Source organism: Lepisma saccharinum, chromosome 12 (assembly GCF_977018435.1).
Source record: "Lepisma saccharinum chromosome 12, izLepSacc3.1, whole genome shotgun sequence".
Taxonomy (NCBI): domain Eukaryota; kingdom Metazoa; phylum Arthropoda; class Insecta; order Zygentoma; family Lepismatidae; genus Lepisma; species Lepisma saccharinum.
The window spans coordinates 9,720,573-9,747,924 of record NC_139240.1 but is presented as its reverse complement, the minus strand read 5'-3'; the positions used below and the strand labels follow the sequence as shown (position 1 = coordinate 9,747,924).

General features: G+C 36.8%; 1 long non-coding RNA gene across 4 annotated transcripts; it reads left to right on the top strand.

Annotated features, from left to right (window-relative positions):
• LOC145996380 (uncharacterized) lies at nt 1-27,352 on the top strand. Of its 4 annotated transcripts, none has more exons than XR_014442767.1 (5): nt 1-84; nt 19,012-19,091; nt 21,176-21,355; nt 25,710-25,957; nt 26,418-27,352. It is a non-coding gene; the product is annotated as an uncharacterized LOC145996380 (long non-coding RNA). The 4 variants fall into 4 exon arrangements; XR_014442765.1 differs by having other exon boundaries at nt 19,012-19,132; XR_014442766.1 differs by lacking the exon at nt 19,012-19,091.

Here is a 27,352-nt window from a genome sequence, read left to right as displayed (position 1 = left end):
ATTATGTCTATACATAGAAATAACATGTTATGCCGTGTTATCTTCCTTGGAGAAAGATGTGGAAATATAAATAATAATAGTGAGGTAATTATCGTGTGTAATTCTATTGGGATCTGTGATAATATGACATGTTTCGTTAACATAGTACTATTTAGAGTCGTGGTTATCGAAACTATTAGACACGATTTCAGGTGACACGTTCTGTACCATATGGGTCCCGTGTTTGCTAATAATAATAATTATTATTATCATTATTGTTCCTATAGCCTAATTGGTGTGCGAGTTTCAGCCGTAGGCTACTCTACCACCTAAATCCTCTCATGAACTACATAAGAAAATTCAAGTACATATAATACAACAACACATTAATACAGATAGAAACAATGACTTACGGCCGAGTCTGCTGCCACGCACGTGTCAGCAGTAAGAATAAACGTCAGAGTTGCTCCTGTCTAGGGTTACCAGATCGATATAAGGGAAATATAGGACATGTTGCCCCAAAATGTAGGACACAACATATTCTCAATAAATAATACGTATTTCTATAGAACACGTTAGAAAGTAATTGAAAAATAAACGGTAACAGTCCCATATGGTAATCCTGCACAATTGGGTTGTATTAATACGCATGCGCGAGATCCATGCATTTCACGAGACGGAAGATGTACAACGTTGCCAGATCTCTTTGCAGCGTCTTCGCTGCCATTAGGGGTGTGTAGGGGCCAGCACGCACATTAATGAGCAATTGCACATTCCAATATCTACCGGCATCGTGGGTATTTCTTGTTGGCCGAGTCTGCTGACACGCACGTGTCAGCATCAAATTTGCTGCTGCCACGTAATTCGTCTGCTAAGAGGATGTTACAAATCTTAAGAACATATTAAGACGAGAGAAATGCAAGTTTATGATTAGTGGGAATGAATTTACAGGTAATTTAGAACCTTTTTCTTTAGAAAGCATTTAGCGATATTATTTTAATGCTAATAGATCTTAACCTAACTACGAGAGCATTTAGGTTTATTATTAGAAGAATGCTGAGGGAGCTAATCTTAAAATATTTTTGTGAAAGTAATCGCTACAACTTTACAGTATGTGTTACAGACGTAATTGCATACATAGCATGATGAAATCACGATAAAACAAAGAACGAGTCTACTGCCACGCGCATCTTTTTTGAGGTTCCAGCAGAAAAAGAACGTGGCAGCAGACACTGCTTTTGCAGATTTTTGCGAGGTGGAAGATCTCCATCGTTGCCAGTTCTCTTCTTTTTGGCATCTTCGCTGTCATTAGGGGTGTGAGGGGAAGATTTTTTTGGGTCGGGACGGGAATTTTTTAAATCCCGATATTCCCTGCATTCGGGATGTGAAAAATTAGCCATTTCCGGACTAAGTCGGGAAATTTTCCGGAAAGGAAGTGATAGAAATTTCCCGAACAATTTCCGATAATTTTCACACACTTCATTTTAAAACGACCATTTGGCATTTCTCGACTGCTTATAATAACGAAAAGTCGGGAAATATTTTCCCGAATTCGGGATCGGAACGGGAAATTTTTTCCCCGATATCCGGGTCCCAACTTTTCGGGATCCCGCACACAGCATTTACATCATTTGAGGGATGTGCGGGATTCCGAAAAGTCGGGACTGGGATCGCGAAAAAAAAAATTCCTGTCCCGATCCAGACTTTTCGGGATCCCGAGCAGTCGAGAAATACCGAATGGTCATTTTAAATAGTCGTTCTTTGTGTACAAGAAATGAGATAACAATCAACTAAGGTGAAAATGATGTGTACATTTCAAGATTTTCAGATATTCGGGAAATTTCAAACATTTCCCGTCCCCATCCCGTCCCGACCCAGAAAATTTGGTCCCGCACACCCCTAATTATTATATAAAGATTTTTTTCTTTTACCTGGAATCCTAAAATTTATTGTCTTCCAATTTTCAAATTATACATCTGCATTTAAACAGCATTACATTATTATATACACATTAAACAAATGTCACCTGGAATCGTAAAATATATTGTCTTCCAATTTTCAGTTTCACGTTGCTTAATGTTTCTACGAATGCAGAAAGAGGAGAAAATAACCTTGCATAAATATAATTTTTGAATAAATATGTATTTATTTTAATTACTAAAAGAGATATAACAACTTTCTTATACTCGGATTTGGAGCTATTGTTCATGTAAGGAAATGTTTATTATATTTATTTTGTGATTACACGACAACATGTTACAGGTGGACCATTAGTTCCTCTAAGTAATATACGGAATTTTCCTTGCACTTGAATAGCCTACGTTATGAAATGTAAAATTTGTTTGCATTTTCCCGAATGGAAAGAAATATTGAAACAACAGTGGCGCTTGTCCTCTTGGATGTAAATTTTGCACAAAACAAATAATATTCGAAGTAAAATATGTGTCATTTATATATCGGGAGGAGAGAAAGCTTTACCAAGTAAAATGCAACGTGCTCGGTTCATAAAGCTTCGACATGTTCACAGACTCACGTAGTGTGCTGAAAAAAAAGATAATCAAAACAATAAGTTCATAAATTTATGTAAATATTGTGTACATAGACGGTCATAGTTTCATGTATTATTTTTTTTCTCTTCTCTCTTGTTATTTATTCACAGTGTATTATGTTCAACATAATTGGGAAATGTATCCTGTGCTGAACAAATAAATAAATAATAATAATAATAATAAATACACTACAACAAAAGTTACATGATCTGTTCCATTCTGCGGATAACATTGAATTGCAATAACACTTGGCTGGATGCAGTAAAGCGAAATGGTAATATTTTTATACTCCCTCTTCATCCCAACGCAAGTTTTACAAAGATATCAACAAGAAAATGTAAGCGGGTCTATTTTCGGTTTGTATCAACACTCGATTGTTCTCAAGTTACTTTTCTCTGATCGTACAATTAAACAATGTTACAATATGCTATTGCAGTCATTTAAGGCAAATTTAAAGAAAAAAATACATGGTATTTTAAACAGTAAATAACAATGACACACGATATATGGAAACAAAGAAGAATGGAAGAAATATTTATCATTGTTCACCTCGTTGTGCATGCTTCTTCTTTATTATTATGGAAACAGTATTTTACGTATTGATTCTCCCGTCTTGCCGCATACGTTCACTTGCAACACATTTTACAAGCAAATATTCGTTAGTAGAGCCATGTTACAACAGCTGAACTACGGTCAATGTCTGCTGATCGGAGAAAAATCGCGGATCAACTTTGATCGCAGGGACTGAATCTCAGTTCAACTTTTATACAACACAAAATCAGAGTTCAGCGTGACTGCAGATCAATTTTACTGGCTAATCGAGTATCAACTGTTTTATACAATCGGGCGTTACACTCAAGGTAACTTAATATATAAGGTAGCGCCATCCGAAAATTGCCGATCATGCACGAGCGCGTGACGTCATGTGGGAGGATCGGTTATGCTCGGTGCCCCTTCGGTTATGTTCGTTCGGGGCTTGGCCGAAGCAAACGACCGCTATCATTTCTATGCGAGTTTCAGAGAGGGAAAGTGTTTCATTACTTTGAGGGGTAAATATTAATTATCATACTTCGGGACGGTATTGAGGTTTTCCTTTAATGATTAGTAACATAATTAAAACATGCTACTTTTAAAAGAGGGAAAATTGCACATGGAAACGTATTGTAAAAATTCATGTTTCCTGATCGATATATTACAAAGAAGGTTGTCCGTGTTCTCATTAGAATTTCAGATTTCATCATTTCATAAATCGTATTATGATTTTAATAAGAAACGTTGCATGCTAAAGAAGAATTGCATAGTGAAATAGTTACAAAGAAAGAATTGATTGACAGATTTGGTTTATTTTTGCTTTTCTGTCTTGTTTTAAATGTGAAAGGAAAACCCATAAGAGGTAGTCCCCCCCCTTCGATCTCTTTCTTTGTTTCCACAAGCAGGCCTCCTTGGCGTAGTAGTTAGCACATCGCACTTCAACGCCAGAGGTTTGAGTTCGAATCCTGACTTGGGCATGGATGTTTGTGAGTGTTCATTCATAATTTCATCACTCATCCCTATCTTCGCAAATTAGCCAAAAGTGGCACAAGAAGCGAAGTAAAATGAAGCAAATCAATCAATCAATATTTGTTTTCACATATACTATCACATTTACTAAATTCTCAATTTTCTCATTAAGGAAAAATCAATGTCTTACCCGATTGGATTCGAATCCGGGACCCCTGGCGTCGAAGCGCGATGTGCTAACCACTACGCCAAGGATATCGACAGAGGCCTCCGAGACACTACGGGCCTCACCGAACGTCACAGGAGTACTATCGGATTATAAATTATGGATATTAGAGTTTGGATAATAAATAAATAAATTATATAATCTATAAATAAAAAAACACCCGTTCTTTATTTATAGAATCTCAAAGAGAGCGATAGTTTGCTAAACTAAAAAATAATCCTATTTTGTTCTCACGATGATAAAAATAGAAGGCATAATCAAAAATAAATTGGTAACTATAGATTGACACAGAATTGAATAAGCTTAATTTTGATGTAACTCTTTTTTATGTTGTTCTACTGATTAACTTTTAATTGGAGTCCAAACTTAAATATCCGTAATTTTTAATCCGATAGTACTCTGGTATAATCTATTTACAACATTTAACACAACGCAGTAAAAAGCCTAATATATAGTTTTCTGACTGAATAATTCCTTCTTATTCATTCAGAACGTTGCAATCGTTTCCAGGAACATTTCAAATTTTACATAACATCAGAAAGTATTAAAATTATACTGATATACTTAAAATCCAATCTTTACCATTCTCCATAATGTAACTTTATTTTTGAAATTATCAAGTGAAAGAAGCAATATACGAGCTAGATAAAATTTTACTCTGCATTTGAAACTTACTCTAAATTCGAAAGAATTCCCAACCTTGTTCATATATTTATTTACTGTACAATAATTTACGTACGGATCAAAGTTCCACATGCAAACATTTTTTGGGAAGTTTTATGTGGAGGAAGAATGATGAAATAGTTTGTAAGATAGTAGTTCCAGACTTTGAAAACTAAATTCCAGTTTGTAATTTGCAGATATTTTTAATTTCTCTGGTTCAAATTTGGCTGCAAGTTATCGTTGTCATAGTTCTAAAAAGTATTTTTTCGTATTAAGAACTTTACATACAAACGCGTGCAGAAGACGAGCCAAAGTGTACAAGTACTAATTTAACTAACTTAACCTACTCTAAATACTTGATGAGTGCTAAAAAATAAGGAACATCAAACTTAAATGTCTTAACCTATTAAATTCAAGCCTATAGAAATAGTGAAATCCTCAAAGCGGTACTTATCACTTGTTGTTTCGATATGAAATTGTATCTATTCATACCGAAGCGACAAACACATGCCGCTTGGAAGCAAACCCTCAGAAATCAATGCAACTTTTCGATCGGAAACGACACGGCAAGCTTCCATGTGTCACTCAGACTGTTCCGTTTTCCCAATAACATATATCGTCTCACCTGGGTCTGTTTGTAGCGCATGCGCGGTGAATACTTGCTTTTAGGGAGATTTTACACCGAAGCGACACGCGGCATGTGTAGCTTAAGGATTTCACCAATCGAAGGCAGGCTTTGTGCGACCTGTCACGCCTTTACAGTGTGAAACGTTGCTGTTGATTGGTTCGTACCCAAGCGACACGTGCCGCCTGTCGCTTCGGTGTAAATTCTTCCCAAAGCAAAATATTTACCGCAGTTGAGCAAACAACACAACGAAGCGACACTACGCATGATGTTGGAAAAGCGACTGTATCCAAGTGACACGCGAGCGACAAGCGACACGTGTAGTTTGTCGTGTCGCTTCGGTTTTTAAAAAAATGCATTTATTTCTGTAGTGTTGCCCACGAGACGGGACGGCTTTTTAAAATTCGAGACGGGACGAGACTGACCACCTGTCTCGTCTCGTTTTCGAGACGAGATACTAGACGGGACGAGACGTCTCCTGAAAAGTCTCGAAAAAATATAAACAAAACAACTAATCAATTGCAAATATTTATTTATTCGGAATAAAGCATTTTCCTTGGAAACCCAAAACAGCTTCTATTACAGGAATAGAGATCTGTAAAATTCCCCCTCGAAAAATCCTAATTCGTCGCACGTTGTCCGGAACGAATTTGCCCAGACTTTAGCCTCGTGTCTCTGTATCTCAACGTTGCCAGGTCATATTTTCAAAAATCGGGAGATCGTCCCCTGAAAAATCAGGAGATCTGCTTAAAAATCAGAAGAACTAATAATAGCGTATTATCAACGTTCTGGTGGGGGGGGGGGTTGAGTGGGAAAAGCTTCCCACTATCATTATTGAACGTTAATTATTAATTTTAGATGTCAAAAAATAATACTGTTATGTTACTACAAATTTTATTATGAATTTGTACTTCAAGTGGTACGATAACCCCACCCCCTTAATTCACCTAAGGTAAAGGTAGTTTCCCCCAACCAGTGGCGATGATCGAGTGCCAAAACAGAGGGGGTGCAAGTGACAGTACTGGAAAAAATCCGACCTCTATTTTCTGTTCATCTCTCAGAAATATTCTAAAATAAATGGTTGTGACTGTGCATGGATTTTTGTACTTGGCGTTTAAAAGTTTATGGAAACATTTCGTGATTTTTGTGTTAACTAAGACTAGAGCTTCAGCCATTACGCATTCGGGGATATATTTTTGAATTACTCTACCTGATAACACCTTAGCTTGCTTTTATTTAAAATTAGACAAAGTTAGAGGATGTAAGAACGCCCACAGTTTTTGTTTAACAACACATTCAAAGTATACTCGCATTAATGGTAATGGAGAAGGGCTATCATGCCTGAACCCCCGAAATATCCTTGAATTAAAATTTTACTTTCAATCAAGGAAGGTAACCAACCAGTATTACACAGATTGATTGATTGATTTGGTTTATTATACTTCGCATCTGCCACATTTGTCTAATCATAAAGATGTGAAATTGATGAAGGGACACTCACAAAGAGCACCCATGCCAGTCCGGGATTCGAACCCGGAAACCAGTATCAGACAAGTCGCAGGTTTTTTCTTCAACTTTTTTCCCAGTCACTCCAGACTATGTAAATGTTAATTAAATCGCCTTTTGCATTCGAGGATTATCTGGTATAAAATCGGGAAAGAGAATTTCTACCGCCACAGTATTGATTGAGTATAAAGGTACATAAGAACAATTGTAGTAGCAGTTACGCTCAGAAATGGCTTAAATAAAAACATGAACTATTATTTCTAAGTTAAGAGACTGCGACGTACAAGCATAGGTATAAGTCTGCAACAGCAGTTTACTAAGCCGACCTTCGTGGCTGAGTAGTTAGCACAGATTGATTGATTGATTGATTTAGTTTATTTTACTTCGCGTTTTGTGCTTCTTGGCAAATTCGATGGGGATGAATGATGAAATTGATGAATGGACATTCACAAACAACCAAGCCCGAGCGGGATTCGAACCCGGGACCCTTGGCGTCGCAGCGCGATGTGCTAAAAACTTGACCCCAGGGTCCGGCCGTCTCGGGATCGAATCTCGGCCTGGGCACGGTTATCTCTTTATCAATTTCATCATATCATCATTCATCCTCGTCTTCGCGATTAGCCAAAAGTGGCAGAAATGCGAAATAAAATAAACCAAATCAATCAATCGACATTTTACTAAGAGCTTTTGTAACCATAACCTTTAGCTGCATTCGTTATGTGGACTCCCTTTTTATCCGAGTTGCAATAAACACTACCATAAAACGGAAAACTTGTTCCTATGTGTGGGTGGCAACATTGGTATTTAGTTGTAACCAGTTTTCAGTTACCTCCCCTTTGACAAAAACCGCACCAGATGGGACACCCATGTTGGAGTTCCCAATGCACAATGGGCTCAAGAAGCCGCGCGTCTTTCCCAATGTCATCAAGCCTGGTATAACCATTTTCTATGGTATAACCCTCCTCCACCACCTACCCCTCTCTCTCTCTCTCTCTGCAGAATATGCATAGGTCTTTGATGTAATTGGGCCTTGCCTAGCAGCCATGGGTCGAAAATAAAAAAAGTTAGACTTTTTACACTACGCCTAATGTTTTCTTTTTCTGGTTGCGAATACTAATTCAACAGCGGAAGTAGGAATCTGATATATACTTCTCAAAATTGAAACGAAAATGTATTAAGTGCGTAAGCGCATGATATTTTTTATTATTATACACTATGACACTGTACCCTATCCGATATTATAATATTAATTCTTTCCCCTCCTATTTTCGTCCTATATTTCTTTGGTTTCAACAATTTTAAAATTATAGTTCCTGTAAATAAGAAAGCGGTAGAGATTGCGAGACATGAAACAGAATATACAATATTCTTGGCAATAACTTTTCTCTATAAATGTGCATGTATAAAATAGAAAACCATATTTACTAGTCATGAGGGAAAAGTATGATATCACGTTAAAAAAAGTTAGTTACGAAATAACAACTATAAAAATAAGAATACAGTCGCGTGGAAGTATTATGTATTATTATTTACCAGATTCACAAGAATAAAGCACTTAAGGGGGTTCTAAAGCCATGTTAAAGCATAGGCCCAAATTTCAAAATATAATCGTACAACTAATATAGATTCGGTAAGGAAGAAATTTTCCGATATAAAAGATTGTTTTATTCACTAAAAAATGTGAGCCTTATATTTTTGTAAAAATTGAAGGTATATAAGAAAATAACAGAAAAGTCTCCGTCATGTTCAAACTTCTGCGTACAGATGGCGCTGAAGTGGTAGTTTTGTCAATACCGGTGCATTTTTTTATTGTATGACTAGTATGGAAGATTTCGTGGTGAAACAAAGATCACATTTTCTTCCCCCAAGCATCTGAAATTCTATGTGAAAAAATGCAAACATTTCGTACCTTCAGAGAGTAGTGCTTATCATCAAAATTTTTGAAGTGGCGTTTCGTCGCAATTTAGTCCGTGGTGCAGATTTTAGCCAACACTGTTGCCGAGATTTCACTCCGTGCTTTCTAACGATATGATCAATGCGAGTGCTTCGAAATTGTGAAAGTTAAACCAAGTTACTAGAGAATAACGAATCCCAGTAAATGTTGGAAGAAGGAAACATCGGATCCCACTTTAAACTGTAGGTCCAGTCCTGATTAGCCTATCTGTGCATAAAAAGAACTTAAATCATCAATTCAAGGTTTTCAAAAAAATAATTTGCTTAAAGTATAGTAATTTGAGCTTTAATTTCCATTGTAACACTGTTAAGCCTTGTTTCCATGTCATTAAAATGTTGAAGGAAAGCTTTTATAGTATAAAAAATATACATAAAAATGCAACGTTTCCACCCTCTAACAGGGTCTTCATCAGACGAATATTCAAAATTGACAATAAGCAAAGATTATTTGGTCTTATCATCATCCTGAGAAAATGGAACACTTTTTTGTATCAATTGGAATTCTGCAAGAATAATACATTAAGAAACTGAAATTTACGGCCTTGTGGAAAAATTAACATTAATACTTTTAAGCATTTTCCAACAATGTTTATAATTAAAAAAATTGAAAACTTGTTTTATCTTTAATTTCATTTTACTAATACAGGGTGCGGAATTGCAAATGGCATTTTAACAATGAAAGCACGGTGCGTTGCGTTGCGTTCTACCCAAGAATATTTTGAACGGTCGCAACATAGAGTCCAGCGCAGATAATTCTGCCGTGCAATGCGCGACGGAACTAAAGAAGCAGTGTTGCTAATGGAGCAGATAGAAAAATCGCTGCGGTGCGCCGATGCACAGCTGTTACGTACAACAATAAAATTAGAGAATTCAGGTCTATCTAACGTTGAGTTTTAAACGTCATGCATTATACCAGGACTAGGATTAATATGTACTAACAAGTGACTATGTATGTAGCTACATACATATGGACTAAAAATTCGCAAAATATGAACTAACACATAAGTAAAATTACCAAAAATGCTGCAAAGAAGACTTCTTCATACGATTCCTTATTTGAGTGATTTCAAACAAAATAAAAAAATATATATATTATTTTTCATTGCATTAATGCACTGGTGGCGTTCTAACTTTTCACTCCCAAAACCCGTATACACTGGTATGGAACTGCAACGGCAGATAATAACATGCCAACGTGTTAAACCGCTACAATTGCACCATAACACTCCTCCTGAAGCAGTATTATTATTTCCTCTCTGAGATCGGCGACAGTCGGTTGCCTTTGTTGTACATTTACAAAGGATGCCGGCTTCCACAACAATAACAAGTACATATACTGCCACTAGACGATAAGCTGCGCGGCTTTTTCTTTTGTTATGAACCAGGTCCGGCGCTAGTCATTTTGCCTCTCTGGGAGGTGGCGGCAGATGCCGCTCTATTTCGACCCCCCCGGTCATTACGCAGCAACGGAAAATTGAAAATCAATATATTCCTAACTAAAACATCAAAATATAAAATAAATAATGAGACTTCTTATGCTATTTCAATACTATTCAGCGCAAAAGAATATCTCGCTCGATCACAGTTTTCAATAGGCTTATTTTTTTCTTCTCTTCAAATTTTGCCGCTCTGGGCGATGGGACGGTTCGCCCTCCCCTTCCGCCGGCCCTGCTATGAACTTGGTCACCCATCAAAGCATGGCAATTTTAACACAGAAAACAATATGTATCGCATTAAGCAGCAAAAATGACAGCCTCCTCTATGCAATTTCTACAAGAACACGTGCCGGAGCCAGAGTTGAAATGATGTTGGAGCCACATAATTTATTTATTTTGAATAATTCCAAAATTATGAAATATGAACAATTTGTTGCTGCTGTTCGCTGCTCTCTTGCCAAAATGCTTTATTGGGATGCTAACACCATGACTGGCTTCCTCCTTCATGAACTCGTGCACGTTGCTTAGAATTTCCCGAGCTTGGCTATGCAAGGTTTTTGATTTCAACTTCGACAGAACTGGAGGCATTATGGAATTTAACGTTCATCAGCAAACACACACTTTTACATAAACACACGCAATACACGCACACAACGTCAAACCGGTCAAATACTTAGTATAAAATAAAAATATGGTGCTTCCAATCCAACAAAACTCACCGCCACTTTACCTGCTTTCCCTTTCCGTGACAGAAATAGTGCTTCATTATTACAGTTGGCAACACTAGTTACTAGCTAGCCAATGAACATGCACTGCATAAAAGAAGCAACGACTACGCCGTGCTATATTGCCACATTGCCGTCCCTGCTGACCGGTGGGAACCGCGAGCTGGAGCGCTGTTCAATTGTTTTCAATGAAGTTTGCGCGAGTGTGTCCAGGAATGGAATGACAATATGGCAACAATAGCGAAGGTTTTCGAGCAGGGTAGAACACGTGATGCTAAGAGAGAGGGAGACGAAACGAAAATACGTTTCTACGCAACGGCAAATTTACGTGTGTGGCACTCTACACAAGAAAAGAACTTCGCTGGAGCAAGCGAACGAAAGCAAGTCTCTTCACGAAGCTGTTACACAATCCACTTGACGATGTGAGATTCAAACTGTGGGCTGCGAACTGGACGCACACAGTTCTCGAATAGTTCTCCCTGATTCGAGCCTGAACACCACTAATGTGTCTTGTCTTCCCATGTATGCAGCTCTTATAACAGCTGAAACCCACCAAATTGTTCATATTCAGGCCTAAGCACTTGCAAGTGTTCAAAATTGTCCGTCACACAGCTTCCACAGTCTTGTCATAATATATCGGCACGAAACAAAGGAAGTCTTCTCGAACACAGCTGCATCGAGAAACAATTAGGCTAATGCACAGTGAAAACCCTTCCGTTCCCAACACATCTAATGTTTCGACTTCAATATGATAAAATGCTCACTCATTTATCTCCAGTGGCGTGACGGGGGTCATAACCCTCCTTTGGCCCAGTATTTCTAAAAAAAAAATGAACGTCAAAGGCAGACAAATATGGCAAAATGAGGACTGACTACCGAAAAAAGAATACGTACCCCCCCCCCCTTTTCGAAAATCCTAGGTATGCCAGTAGAGCGCAACGGCACGACATGCCAGAGACCATAGGCGTAGCTAGAACTTTATATTTGGGTGTGCACAAAGAAAAAAAAATGAGTTCTTGTACCTTTCTAATAACATATTTTGCAACACAATCATTTGCTCTTTAACTGCACTGATGTTTGTAAAGGAATATAAATTCACTAAATGACAGTGTTGAAAATTTCTGAATATATGTAATAGAAAAATCAAATTGCATAGAAATTACACACACACAAAATGTTCATAAATGTTACAAACAAATACATTAAAATACACGTCATCTATAACAAGAGACGTCTGTCAAAAGGTACAATGTTCTCAAACTCCTCAATAACATCATTTACATCAATATAAAAGACAGCTTTTTCCTGTTCCACAAATAGCAAGAACAGGGCTTCCAATCTATCCTGCTTCTGAGTTGCTCTTAATTTAGTTTTAACTTGGGTAAGCTTGGAGAAAGCTATCTGTCACACGTGCAGCTTGTGACAGGTATAGAATAATGGCGCTGCAGTACAGAGTAGAATGCAGTAAATATCTTCTTTCTCCAATGACATAAAAAAATCGAAAATCTATAGACACTAGTTTCATCAGCGATAATGCACACGTTTGTACCAAGTAATGACATTTTCAACTTCTTACAAACTGCCGCTTATTTTCTCTCTTATTGAAATATCTGTCTTTAATTCTCTTTGATAAAGCAGCCCTTTAGGCACACCCGGCACACCTCGTAGCTACGCCAATGCCAGAGACCCTGGTTCGGGTCCTGACAGAGCCTGAAAATTCCGCTAAAATATCTACATATGCAACATCTTCCTGCTTTCTCTTCTCGACATTCATATAATTTTCGGCTGTCCCTTTGTAGTGGTTAAGTGTTTGAGTGTGTGTCGAACCCAGTTGGCTTAAATAAAAGTCCTTTTGGGGCACAAATAAAATTACAGTTGATCTGTGCAACTTATTTATGTCTTAATAAACCGCCCCAATATCCGGTACTCCTGAAATATTCACTTTAGACCTTCGATCTCTTCGGCTCATGGTCCCGGGTTCGATACCCGGTGGAAGCACGTAGTGGTTCGGATCCCACTTTAAACTGTAGGTCCAGTCCCAATTAGCCTTACTGTGCATAAAGTGGACTTAAAACATCAATTCAATTCAATTCTTCGGCTCATGCCCCGAACTAGCACTACACTGAGTCTCCTAGAGTTCCACAGACGTAGTGTTGCCCACGAGACGAGACTTTGGCCTGTCTCGTCTCGTGGAAATGCTGTGAAATGCTGTCTCGTCTCGAAAATATTCGTTTGTTCTCGGGACACATGATCCATCTCGTCTCGTCTCGAATTTTTAAAAGCCTGTCCCGTCTCGTCCCGTGGGCAACACTACACAGACGTCCATATCTTCAACTTTGGACACGAACTAGAAGTAGACTTCGGTAGTTTACGGGAAATTGTGTCACTAGTTCTCTTCATTTTCGAATTACTAACAGATTCTGTTGTACTGATCAACCGAGAAATTGAAGCCAGGTATTTATGTCTTCATTATATTCTAGAATGTTCCGCAGATAAAACGTTTCATTAATATTACCAGTAGTTCGACTCCACCTCTTACTTAAGAACGTTTCCTTTCCCGCTTTCCAAAGAATAAGTAATACAAAGAATAGTCCTACTCGTGGCACGCTTTGTTGTGCAGCTTCCAAATGATGACAAATCTTTACACAATGATCGCTCTCGCTGCGACGGCAACAATGAAAGCGCAAGAAACGTTTGCGTGCAATATTGTCAATGAAAGGGTTATAGAACATTCTCCGTCTTGCCTCGATAATTACTCTCCTTAAATTATCGTCACATTATTCAAGAAGCCAAAAAAACTAATTTATCCAGTGTAAACTGATAGATTTCCTGCGGGGGCTCGACCCCCTGATCTCCACCTTGGATACGTGCTATTATCAATAAAATGGCTATGGAACATTCTCTATCTTGCCCCGATAATTATTTCTCTCCTTAAATTGTCGCATTTTAAAGAAACCAAAAACCTAATTTTATCTAGTGTAAACTGAAACATTTCTTGGGGAGGGGGTCGACCCACCTTATCCCCACCTTGGACACGTGCTATTATCAATTACAGGGTTGTAGAAAAATTTACCTTGCCTCGATAATTATTTCTCTCCTTAAATTTTCGTCACACACACAAGAAACCAAAAAGCCTCATTTTATCTAGTGTAAACCGAAAACTTTCGGGGGGGGCTCTAGCCGCCTGAACGCCCCCTTGGATACGTGCCTGAGTCAACGCAGCATTCTCTTCAAACGCGTTCACAAAATGTTTTCAGTTATTTCAATTACTGTCCTTACTTGGTCCGTTTCGTGTTTGAATTAACTACACTTATTATTGTATTTTCTTCTCTGCGTTCTGAATATTAAAATAAATACTGAACATAAAACAACGGATTTTATATTAATATTTAACTACACTTATTATTGCATTTTCTTCTTTGCGTTCTAAATATTAAAACAAATACTTAATATAAAACAACGGATTTTATTTTAATATTTCGACTATTACTACCTTCCACTAATGATATTGCATATTTCTGTAAGAAGAACATATAACTAAAATATCATGATTATCAATTTCCCTGATTTACTACTATTTTTTAATCCACTAACTCACCTCTAACCAATATGGCGTCATCTCACATCGAGTACCCTAATCGACCAACCTGTATGTATCTACCTTGGTTATATTTACACGGAGATCTGGCAACATGGCTCTCGGTAGCCATGGCAAACGGTGCTGCCATCTGTTAGCGAAAAATTACCACAAAATTGCCTTTAGTACGGCCTTAAATTGTGAAAAATTTAAGGCTTTTTTTGAGTTCCGATGTCTGTTCTGTTGACAATTGTCTCATTAAAATTCTTAGTGTCACAGCACTGATTAATCGTCTATCATGATCTGACATAATTTCTAAAGTTAAGATGAATGTAATAGAATCACGCTCTGCATCAAATTCCCTATGTATTTAAATGGGAGAACAATTGGCCATCAAAAGCGTAGGGATTGAACAGGGGTGCTGCCAGCATATTTTCGTTTCGCATTCACCAAGCTAATGCGTCATTAATTAGCAATTGCACATTCTAATATCTACCCGTTAGCATGCATGGTTGATTGATTAAAGTCCACATTATGCATGGGTGACCGCAGGGGGGGGAGGGCACTTACCTCCCCTGAGATATCTGGAAAGAATTAACGTAATTCGAATAGTGACATTGTAGAGATATTTTATTCGCGATCCCAGTCCCGACTTTTCAGAATTCCGCACATTCCTCAAATGATGTAAATGCTGTGTGCGGGATCCTGAAAAGTTGGGACCCGGATATCGGGGAAAAAATTTCCCGTTCCGATCCCGAATTCGGGAAAATATTTCCCGACTTTTCGTTATTATAAGCAGTCGAGAAATGCCAAATGGTCGTTTTAAAATGAAGTGTGTGAAAATTATCGGAAATTGTTCGGGAAATTTCTATCACTTCCCGACTAGTCCGGAAATGGCTAATTTTTCACATCCCGAATGCAGGGAATATCGGGATTTAAAAAATTCCCGTCCCGACCCAAAAAAATCTTCCCCTCACACCCCTAATGACAGCGAAGATGCCAAAAAGAAGAGAACTGGCAACGTTGGAGATCTTCCACCTCGCAAAAATCTGCAACAAGAAATACCCACGATACCGGTAGATATTGGAATGTGCAATTGCTCATTAATATGCGTGCTGCCCCCTACACACCCCTAATGGCAGCGAAGACGCTGCAAAGAGATCTGGCAACGTTGTACATCTTCCGCCTCGCGAAATGCATGGATCTCGCGCATGCGTATTAATACAAGAAAATCCATTTCGGTAACGATTAGATAAGCCGGAGACACATTTCTTGAAATGTACAGGAGAAAAGACGAGAAAGTACTTACGGAATTGAGTTCTTGTGGACTTTTTGAAGCAGCGGAAATTGTTTTTTCGAATTGTGCAACTTATTTGGCCTGTAAATAAGGTATTTTTGGTATAATTTAACAATACAGAGAATTTCTCCAATTTGAAATTTTGGATACTTCCTTATTTGGGTCTCCTAATCACAAATCTGCACTTAAAATTTGGTGCTCACATATAGAAATTCCTGAATTATGGCTAGCCCCATGAACCATTGGCGCGTGGTTAGGTTAGGAAACATAGTTAAAAAATTTTAGGGTCGTAGTAATATCAGGAATATATATATTTCGTTCTTTAAGTATTCGAAACTGAAAATCTTGTGGTAAATAATGAGCAATTGTGCATTGTCGGTTGCGATGACTGACCCTCTTATTTTGCAAGTTTGACATGTGAGCGCCAAATTTTAACTTCAGATTCGTGATTAGGAGCCCTAATGTAGTGAGTATGCCAAATTTCAAACAAAATGGAGAAATTCCCGGTATTGTAAAATCGCTCCGTATTTTTCGTCATTCATGCATCTCCATTACACGATAGCTCGAGCCACCATTACCGTCGACTATGTGCATGAAATGTTCCATGCATTCCATTACGTAACCTCCTGTCAGTGCAGCAACCACGTGGTAGTTTTACAAGATGATGTGTGAGCAGGATTTTTTTTTTCCAATTTAATTTTCTGTTTGCCTAACCTAAATGAACCTAACCTAACCTTCCGTGAATGGTTTGTGGATTAATAACAAGCATTTTTTGGTTAATAATTGTTAGTGTAGTTTACAAGATGACGTGTGAGGTTTTTTTTTCCAATTCAATTTTCTATGTATGCCTAACCTAACTTAACCTAACCTTCAGTTAATGGTTTGTGGATCAATTTTTGCTTAAAAACCTTTTGTGAATAGTTTGTGCGGCATTTATCGGTTCATAAGTTTGGAAACACTGCACATCAGCTGAGGATACTGCATATCAGCTGACCATAGCCAATGTGAGTCAAGATTTGCCCACCGAATTAGCAACGACCAATAAATAATTATGTTAAAAATAATGCTTTTTTCATGAAAAAAAAAGTGATCCAAAGTTGAAAAATGTTCCGCTATGCATATGAGGTAAGTAGAAATGAATTTTATTTGAAAATAAATGAGTTAAATGTCTTATCTAACTGGTACCCGTAAATCATTTTCTGTAGCGTTGTTGAAGTTCGGGAATGTAGTTTTGATCCATTGTAATGCGAATACATGTGGTTTTCTATGAAAATCTCTTTCCGGCGTGCTATTGTTGCTGCTGCCATTTGCTTTCTGCACGAGAGCACAATGTTCCATGTGTTAGATGACGTAAACCCCGTAGTCAGTGTTTCAATCCACGCCTTGTTATCGCTACAAGATGATGTGTCGAGGATGCGTCGTGAAGTTGTTGCCACGTGTCTTCCTTGTTATGCTTGGGTACGTCATGGATGATCGCACGTTGTGCTTGTGTTTTGTCGATTTGGGGTGGGTATGCAGTGTTTCAACCTTCTTAACTGAAAAATACCTACTTTCGTGTTCATTATGTCATCATAAACCATTGATGGATAGCCCCACAGACCATTTCCGGCAAGGTTGGGTTAGGTTAGGTAAGCATAGATAAAAGAAAATTTAAAATTTCTTGTAAAAAGCACGTTTGGAAACTGCCGAGACCGCGTGACTTTCAACGCTCACGCCATCTGCACGTACATAATGGAAACAACGGCCTAATGTTACAGAAGATGCAAGTTCCTTACGTTACAAGTGATTATTTATTGTTCTGCAGCATTCTATGGTGAAGTTTTTAGTTTCCGCGAAAGAAAATACCTCGAAGAACCTCGACAATGATACAGAAAGGGATTTCAGTAAGTAGTTTCTCCTGTAAATTTAAAGAAATCCGTTCGGGCGATATCAGATAGTTACCCTATTTTGGAATGCGGAACATTTCCTGAAATAATGCATTTGTAACTAAGATAATGTCTATTTCTTAGGAGTACTTACTGTTACTTGTTATTTCGATTCTGTAACACATTATGGCGGGTGATAGCGTACTGGTTCAGGGTGCGTTGTGAGAGTGTTTTGTTGATTTATGCAGTGTTGCAACCTCGTTCACTGGAAAATGCCTACTTTTGTGCCCGGATTTGAAATTATGCTAATACATCGCAAACCATTGACGTTAGCGCCATAAACCATTGACGTTAGCCCCAAAAACCATTTGCCGTAAGGTTAGGTTAAGTTAGGTTAGTTAAAAAAAAATACTCGACACAGGGTGTTCTACTGAAAACAGGGCGAGTTTGTAACACTGACTATGGGGTTACGTCATCTTAAAACACAGAGCATTGTGATCTCGTGCAACAAAAACATCGTGTCGGACAGAGATTTTCGCAGAAAACAACATGTATATGCATTAAAATGGATCAAAACTACATTCACGAACTTCCACAACGTTACAGAAAATGATTTCCGTACGTACTTTCTCCTGTAAATTTGAAGAATTCCGTGTATTTTCTTTCATCAAGAAAAACCGATATTGTCCGTACATGCTAAATTGAAAGAAAGGAGAGCCCGACCCTGTGGCCGAGTGGTTAGCACATCGCGCGCAACGCCAAGGGTCCCGGGTTCGAATCCCGGTCGGGCTTGGTTGTTTGTGAATGTCCATTCATCAATTTCATCACTCATCCCCATCTTCGCAAATTAGCCAAGAGGCACAAAATGCGAAGTAAAATAAACTAAATCAATCAATCAATCATGAACGAAAGGAGTGCTAATGGAACCTAACCTAACAGCCATGTCTCATCCCCGTGATGGTTCGTGGGGCTATCGTGAATTTTTGGGCTAACATCAATGGTTTTTGGGGCTAACTTCAATGGTTTAATAATTACTCTGTATGTCAAAAATTGAACTTTTTTTTCGTGAAATAATTTCGTGAAGTGTTCTTAATTTTTTTTTTAATTTAGGTATTTTTTGGTGAACAAAGTTGAAACACTGCATGCACACTCCAAATCGGCAAAACACTAGCACAGTGCGTGATGAATGGGTAAGCTATTGCCATATTGTGTGTGGAAATAAGGAAGAAGAGTAAGTACTCGTTAATGTAAGAAATAGACATTATTTTCGTTAGAAATTCATTATTTCACCTAAAGAAATGTTCTGCAATGCAGAATAGTACGTTAGCAATGTAAAACAGTGCAAAAGAAATGATTTATAGGTGTCTCAGCTATAGTAAAGTATTACCAATAAGGTAATTTTCAACGTTAATGTATCTCCGTTGCACGATCGCTCGTGCCACCATTACCGTCGACTATGTGAATCAAATGTTCCATGCATTCGATTATGTAACCCCCTGTCAGTGTAGCAACCACGTGGTAGTTTTACAAGATGACGTGTGAGCGGTATTTTTTTCCAATTTAATTTTCTATGTTTGCCTAAGCTAACTGAACCTAACCTAACCTTCAGTTAATGGTTTGTGGATCAATTTTTGCTTAAAAACCTTTTGTGAATAGTTTGTGTGGCATTTTTCAGTTCATAAGTTTGGAAACACTGCATATCAGCTAACGATAGACAAGGTGAGTCAAGATTTGCCCGCCATGTTGTGTGTAACGAAAGTGAATTAGCAACGACCAGTAAATACTTGTAATGTGAAGAATTATGCTTTTTTCAGTGAAAAAACGTAATTCCAAGTTGAAAAATGTTCTGCTATGCATACAAGGTAAGTACAAATGTACATAATTCGGAAATAAACAAGTGAAATGTGTTTTCACTATATCAGACTTTTACCGAATACTGAAAAATGACACTTTTCAGTTTTAAAAAATGAATTCTTTATGAATATATCAAAATTTCAGGTTTAGTAAAAATATATTATATATAGAGTGGGCAGTCAAACTCTGAAATTATAGGGATCAGTAACAAATATTTTACAGACTTTATGAAAAAAAATATTTCTCTTATAAGTGTGTTGTGCTGAAGGTATTGAAAGTACTCTCAACATTTGCATTTTGACCTGTAATGGCAAACAAATATTCAGCAATTACCATAATTTGAAGTGTTTCATCTTGAGTAGTTTTTAGTTCAATTACAAGGTTTCTATGAAAATAACAAATCCAGAATTCTCGAATTTTTCTGGACTTTTGTCGACCTTTTTTTCGTTTTTCTTAACGTTTATTTAATCGAACCTGACTTAGGTAAAGTTGGATATTTGCAATTAAGAAAATAAATATTTATTTAATGAAAAATCCCTACAGGTTGGAAACACTGCATACCCACTCATGATCCACAGCTGTGCTCGCCATATTGTGTGTTACGGATGCGAAGAAAGCAAGATTACTTGTTCCATCTCCCCAAAACACCTCTCACTCGTTTTTTTTTTTTTTTCATTATTTTTAACATTCCAACTCACCTACTTTGCATTGCAAAACATTGTTTAAGGTGGCATTTTGTTTTTCTCACGAAAAGAATTTCAATTTTTCAAATTTACAGTCATTGTTGTTTTTATTTTTTTGCTTGCGTAACACACAATATGGCGAGCACAGGTTGAGTAGCATCATCGGTATGCAGTGTTTCCAACCTTTGTAACCGAAAAAATACCTAAATACCCCCACAGAAGATTCACGGATAGCCCCAAAAACCATTCTCGGATAGCCCCACGAACTATTCCGGCAAGGTTAGGTTAGGCAAGCATAGTTAAAATTTTGTTGCTAAAACAATGTGATACAGCTTTCAAAAAAAATCCTCTTCACTTCTTGCAAAACAACGGCGTGCATGGAAACACTGACAGGGGGTTACATCATCAAATGTACGGAACATCCGGTCCACGTAGAGGAAGAACGGCAATTGAGGAGGCAAGACTCAGGCTTCTTTTTTTTTAACATTGGTTGTGATATCTCGAAACATGTACAAACTTATGTTCTAAAAAAGAAATTTTTCTAAAATGGTCATGCAACCAATTATTTTAAAATTGTTTGATTTGACATAGAATTACCCCATAGTGTAAATAGAGCATTTATTATCTGATGGCACAAAACATTACATTGTACTGGCACTGACACACAAACATTTAGAGTTTGCTGTGATTATATGTACAATACCATATGTAAGCTACATGTTTTGTAATTTTTACAGGTTCCAATTTCATTCCGGGTTCCCTGGAATCCTCGGGTGTATAGACTCAATAAATGTGCAGATTGATTATGATAATGAATGCCTTTCCCAAATATCCTGGTTCAGTGCATGACAGCTTTATTCTCAACCAGTCTAGTTTGAAATATTAGAGAGATAGAATGGGACAGTATTTTCACATTGGTAAGTTTAGTTGCAAATATTTGAATATTTATTTATCTTTTCTTTTAAATATCAGACAATTACCATTCTTTTTATTAGTGATTTATTCCCACACCACCTAACAACCTTTGCTATAATTTAACAGAGTAAGTAACTTATAGCAAGTTCAGGTCTAAATGTGCACCTGTTTCCTCTAAATAACCCTGTCTAGTTTACAATTAATTATGTTTGCAACCTCAAAGAATTCAATTGTGAAAAATACCACTTTTAAACATAAATATATCCATAAATGTACCTGGTCTTCTCCAGATGGTAAAACTCAACTAACTAACTAACTAACTCTCTAGCCTTCTTAAACCCGAAGGTTCATGGCTGCAGCAACACAGGCCTTCCATCTGTCCCTATCTTGAGCAAGATCTATATACTCTTTCCCATCCCTACCGATTTCCTTTAGGTCCATCTCAACGTTGTCCCTCCATCTTCGTCTTGGCCTTCCTACAGGTCTCTTACCATCTGGTTTCCCAACAAGAATCCTGTAAACTCCTCTTTCCTCTCCCATTCGTGCTACATGGCCTGCCCACCTAAGTCTTCTTGATTTAATTATTCTAATAATATCTGGACATGAGTACAAATTATGTAGTTCTAAATTATGTAACCTTCTCCACTCACCTGTCTCCTCATCCCTTTTAGGTCCAAAGATTTTCCTAAGGATCTTATTTTCAAATACTCTCAATTTATGTTCCTCTTTCAATGTAAGGGACCAAGTTTCACACCCATATAATACTACAGGCAAAATTACTGTTTTGTATATTTTAACTTTTAGTTTCTTAGATATTAAACGAGAACATAAAAGTTTATGAAGAGAGAAGTAACATGCATTTCCTGAATTGAGCCTACTTTTTATTTCCTCTTTAATAGAATTTTCATTTGTTAATATTACTCCTAAGTATTTGAATTTGGAAACTGGTTCAAACGAGTTGTTATCAATAATTAGATTTTGATTATTACCTAACACTTGGTTTCGCCCTGTAAGCATATATTTAGTTTTCTCTTTGTTAACTTCCAAACCTATTTCTTTAGCAGTTTTGAAAAATATTTTAGCATTATTCTTAATTGTATTCACATCATCCCCCAGTAAGTCTACATCATCTGCATATGCTAACAACTGAGTCACACCATTTAATTTTAGTCCTCCTTTAGTTTCTCTTACCTTCCTTACAGCATATTCTAAGGCAAAATTAAAGAGCAATGGAGATAATGCATCTCCTTGTTTTAACCCATCATGAATTGTAAATTTGTCAGACACATTATTACCCACACAAATTTTACTTTCTGTTTCACTGGTGCATATTTTTATCATACTAACAAGCTTCTTAGGTATTCCAAACTCTACTAATATATTATATAATTTATCTCTTTTGACAGAATCATATGCTTTTTTGAAATCAATGAATAGCTGATGGACATTTTGATTATATTCCCACTTTTTTTCAAGTGTCTGTCTGATGTGAAAAATTTGATCTGTAGTTGATCTGTTACGTTTAAATCCACATTGATAATCACCTATAATTTCATTAGCATATGGGGTTAGTCTTGTTAAAAGAATGTTAGACAATATTTTGTATGTTGTTGAGAGTAGAGAAATTCCACGGTAATTACTGCAGTTCATTTTATCACCTTTTTTAAACACAGGAACAATTATGGATTCTTTCCACTGTTGAGGGATTTCTTCTTTATTCCAGAAGAATAAAGAAGAAATTATTTATTTATTTATGGTAAAACTCATAATCAGATAATTATATTCTCATTGATAAAAGAATGAACGTTCGTTCACATAGAGGTGCTGACTGTGCCAGTGACCATTATTTAGTAATTGCTAAATTAAGAATTATTTATTACCACTCTCAGTGGTAATTCATAAGCAACAAAATATAAAAGTTCTAAAATTTTATACAGGAAAATGTACTGATGAAAGAATTAAGAAAGATTGCCTTAAATTAAACTGTCAAATAGATTTGATGTTTTACAGAATTTAAATGATGATGAAAATATAAATGAAACACGTAAATAAGAATTGGAAGGATACATATATATATATATAATGCAATAGAATCAGCAGCTAAAGAAAGTATAGGATACCATAAACCAAGGAAAGTAAACCGTCGTTTCATATTGAATGTTATAATCTAATAGGTGTAGCCTGATTTCTCATTTCTAAGTTTTTAAATAACTCTTGATACAAATTTAAACAATTATAATAGAATGTAGCGAGAAGTTAAACACATGTTTAAAAGTTAAAAAGGAGATTACTTGAATGGAAAAATTAATGAAATTGAAACACACAACAAGAATAAAAATGCCATAGATTTATATAAAGGGGTAAATGAATTTAGAAAGGGGTGGCAACCTAAAGTAAACTTGATAAAAGATAAAAACTGTGATTTTCTAGCCGACCCAAGAGATATTTTAAATAGATGGAAGAACTATTTTAATGACCTTTTAAATGTTCATGTAGGAGATAAATCAGAAGTAAATGAAGTACACATCAGAACATTTAGTTCCAGAACCTAACTTGACTGAAGTTAACGATGCTATTAAAAGGCTAAAGAATAACAAAGCACCTGGCATTGATTTAATACCAACTGGGATATTTATGTGTGGTGGGAATTCATTAATATGTCAAATTCATAAATTAATTTAATATGGAATAAAGAAGAAATCCCTCAACAGTGGAAAGAATTGGAATTGGAATTGTTCCTGCGTTTAAAAAAGGTGATAAAATGAACTGCAATAATTACCGTGGAATTTCTCTACTCTCAACAACATATGAAATATTATGTAACATTGTTTTAGCAAGACTAACTCCATATGCTGTTGAAATTATAGGTTATTATTAGAGCTTGGATAACTATGCAAATGCATATTTAAGGATTTTTAACTAAAATGCATATTTCATATGCAGGTGCATATTTGTATGAAAATAAGTTGATGTTGTGCATATTTTTGTATCCACAACCAACACCGAACATATACTGTATTTATTTTTCGTTCTCCTCGCTTCTCTTTTCTTTATCGTTTCTCTGGATTTCTTCTTTCAACAACTTCAAACAAGCATCAAAATTATAGAAGACGTTAAAAAGGCCCTTGCCCAGGTTGAAGATCCTGTTTATGTCCAGAAATTGGATGCAGTATTGAAAAAGAGCAGTGGGTATGCAACAATAGTGAAAGTTTGCAAAATTCTGCATTCAAATGGACAACCTGTGGATGATCTTTAACTTGATGTGTGTGACTTTGCTGCCCAAAAATACAGTCCACTTGTACCTTGCGAAGTGGAACATGTGTTTACTGAATATAAGACTATTCTAGCTGAAAACAGAAAGAGTTTCAAGTTCGAAAATTTGAGACGACATGTTGTTATCACATGCAATCATGGTCTTGATCTGTATTGTATTGTGTTTCATTTAAAGCACAGTGTTCTCTGCCACTTTTCCTGAATGTGACCATGAGAATGATTAGTAATTAGTTTAACTCATGAGCTGCAGTAGCTCAGTCGTTATGGCATCTGACTGCCATGCGAGTAACTTGTGTTTGATCCCCAGAGGAGAGGAGAACCAGGATTTTTTCCACTTGTTCAAGCGTGTCTGACATCCACCCAATATTGTGTAAAGTGGGTAACTGGAGGGAACTCTGAGGGGATAATGGTGGTCAGGGACATGGTGCTGATCACATCACCCCCACCTTCGGCCGTGATCAAGATAGTGTGGGCCCCAACTTCTCACCCCCCCTATATGCCTACATGGCAAGGTGGAAAGCACAGGGGAGCAATTTACTTTTATTTTTACAGGGGAGTGGAACCTTCAATTGTGAGTGAGGTTGTAATTCAACTGCTCGCTGAGCCATGAATGATTCAGCTTGTTTTTATAGTAATGTGAATTTAATTGTTATCCCATATTTGAATTTCACCATGACCAGACTTTGGACTTTGGCTACAGGATGCACACTGGTTCGTGTGTCTGGGAGGAAGCTTAGCAAGTTTTCTTAAGAGATTTTGGCCAGTGTATGGAACAGGTGGACAACCACCATCATGAGGATATTGGGGAGCTACGAATGAGTAGTGTAAGCTGATCATGAAAACCTGCAACAAAGAGTGGTGGTTTGTTGTGCTGACCAGTAGTCACCTTGTAACTATTTGGATGAGGCAGGCAGTTGGTAGGTAGATCCTGGATGTCAAGATCTGTTCTGCTGAGGGTTATTGTGGTGTTATTTTCATATTTATATTTGTCTTATGAAGGCTTTGTCTTCTTCAGGAAACCAGAAATAGGTATACTGAATTAATTCTGTGATGATTTTTTTTTTTTTTTTTTTTTTTTTTCAGGGGATAGTGGATATGCAGCCCTTGTCTATCTACTGACTCCATTTGTAAGTGCAAAGCAGGGAACACCAGAAGACAGGGACACCCTAACAATGTGTTCAGTGAGAAGCAGAGTTCAACGTCTTTTTGGTGTGGGGCGTTTGGTGAAGGATGTTGGCGGTGCTTGCTGTCTGCAATGGCAGACATTAACTGTTAATGGCAGTGAAAAATGTTCCTGTCTGTACCATTCTGCACAAATTTCCCCTTGGAAGGTAAGCAATGTTTGAATTATGAAACAAGGGACCCAATTGTACAGCCATGTATCAATTTCAAAGTAAGTGCGAAAGCATGAATAGCATTATCAAGTGAAGAGTAATTAACAGTCACTGACCTTTGTTTATCTAATTAACTTTTATCATTGAGTTACATGTTGTATATACTAAAGTTGTATTTCACCAAAATAATAAGATCATTTGACAGTGTATCTGCCCAGAAACAGGCTTTAATACAGGTTTTCTTCTTTGACTAAACAGGAATAAGTACATCATTAAAGACAATAACCATGGAGAGTAATAAATTTTACAAAACAATGCACATATAATTAAATATTACAAGCAAAATGTGTGCACACATGCATAAACATTCCACTAGAAGGTAATTGGTTAGACAATGTATATTTTAATAGGGTGATATATAATAAAGTCACTGGAGCTTGATCATTTTTTCCCCCAGACAACCTTTACCAGAGCCTGAAGAAGAGGACTGCCTGAGTTTCCTGCTGCACAAATTCCGAGGCCTGATGTTAGAGAGATGAGGCAGAAGATCTTTCAGAAGTATTTCTCAAATTGATTGGGAAGGACATACACATCCTTATTTGTGTCAGACCAATGGAGTTGAAAGCAACCAGTCAATTAACCACACACGTTTTATTACATTTTCTTGATTTATTACTTCATTCGATTTGATCTGAAACAGAAGTTTGTGAAATTTCACCACAGTGCTTTTCTGCCAGTTTTAGCCAATAGTCAAGGTGGTGATGAAAGTCTATAAGATGAAATATATGAAGGGACAATCAAATAACATCTTCAAATGCTTTCAACATATCATGATGTTGTTGCAGATCTCAAGCAGGACATCCCTTGAAGCCTCCCATCAGCAGTAGTCTGTGGAATGGAAAACACAAATGTTTGAATAACATACTTTTTACACCCTTTTTTTAAACTCCAGACATTGGTCATTAATTTCACCAAGGTTCTTGTTTAAGGATTGGCCGATTTTTTGCCATGATGTACATTTGGATTCTGCATTTTGTTTTTATTTTTCTAAAGAAGCTAGTGTTCTAGTATTTTCTGCATGTGAATTGTTTTAAGCTTTGTTCATGCCACCAATACAGAGATGGTTTGAAGGTTATTTGATATTCTTTTCTTAATATCGTGAAATTTATTTTTATGCTGGTAATTTTTTATTGTCCTGTGTGCTGTTAATACTTTTTGAAAATGTGTCCAATTTATGTTTCTTAGATTTCACTTGTATATATGTGGATGTTTTGGTTGTGGAGAGATGTTTTGTTTCTAAGGAATTTTACCAGACATGTATAGTGGTTGCTTTTGTCTAGGTCATCTTATATTTTGGAGTTTATAGAACTTGATGTACATTGTTAGGTCGGG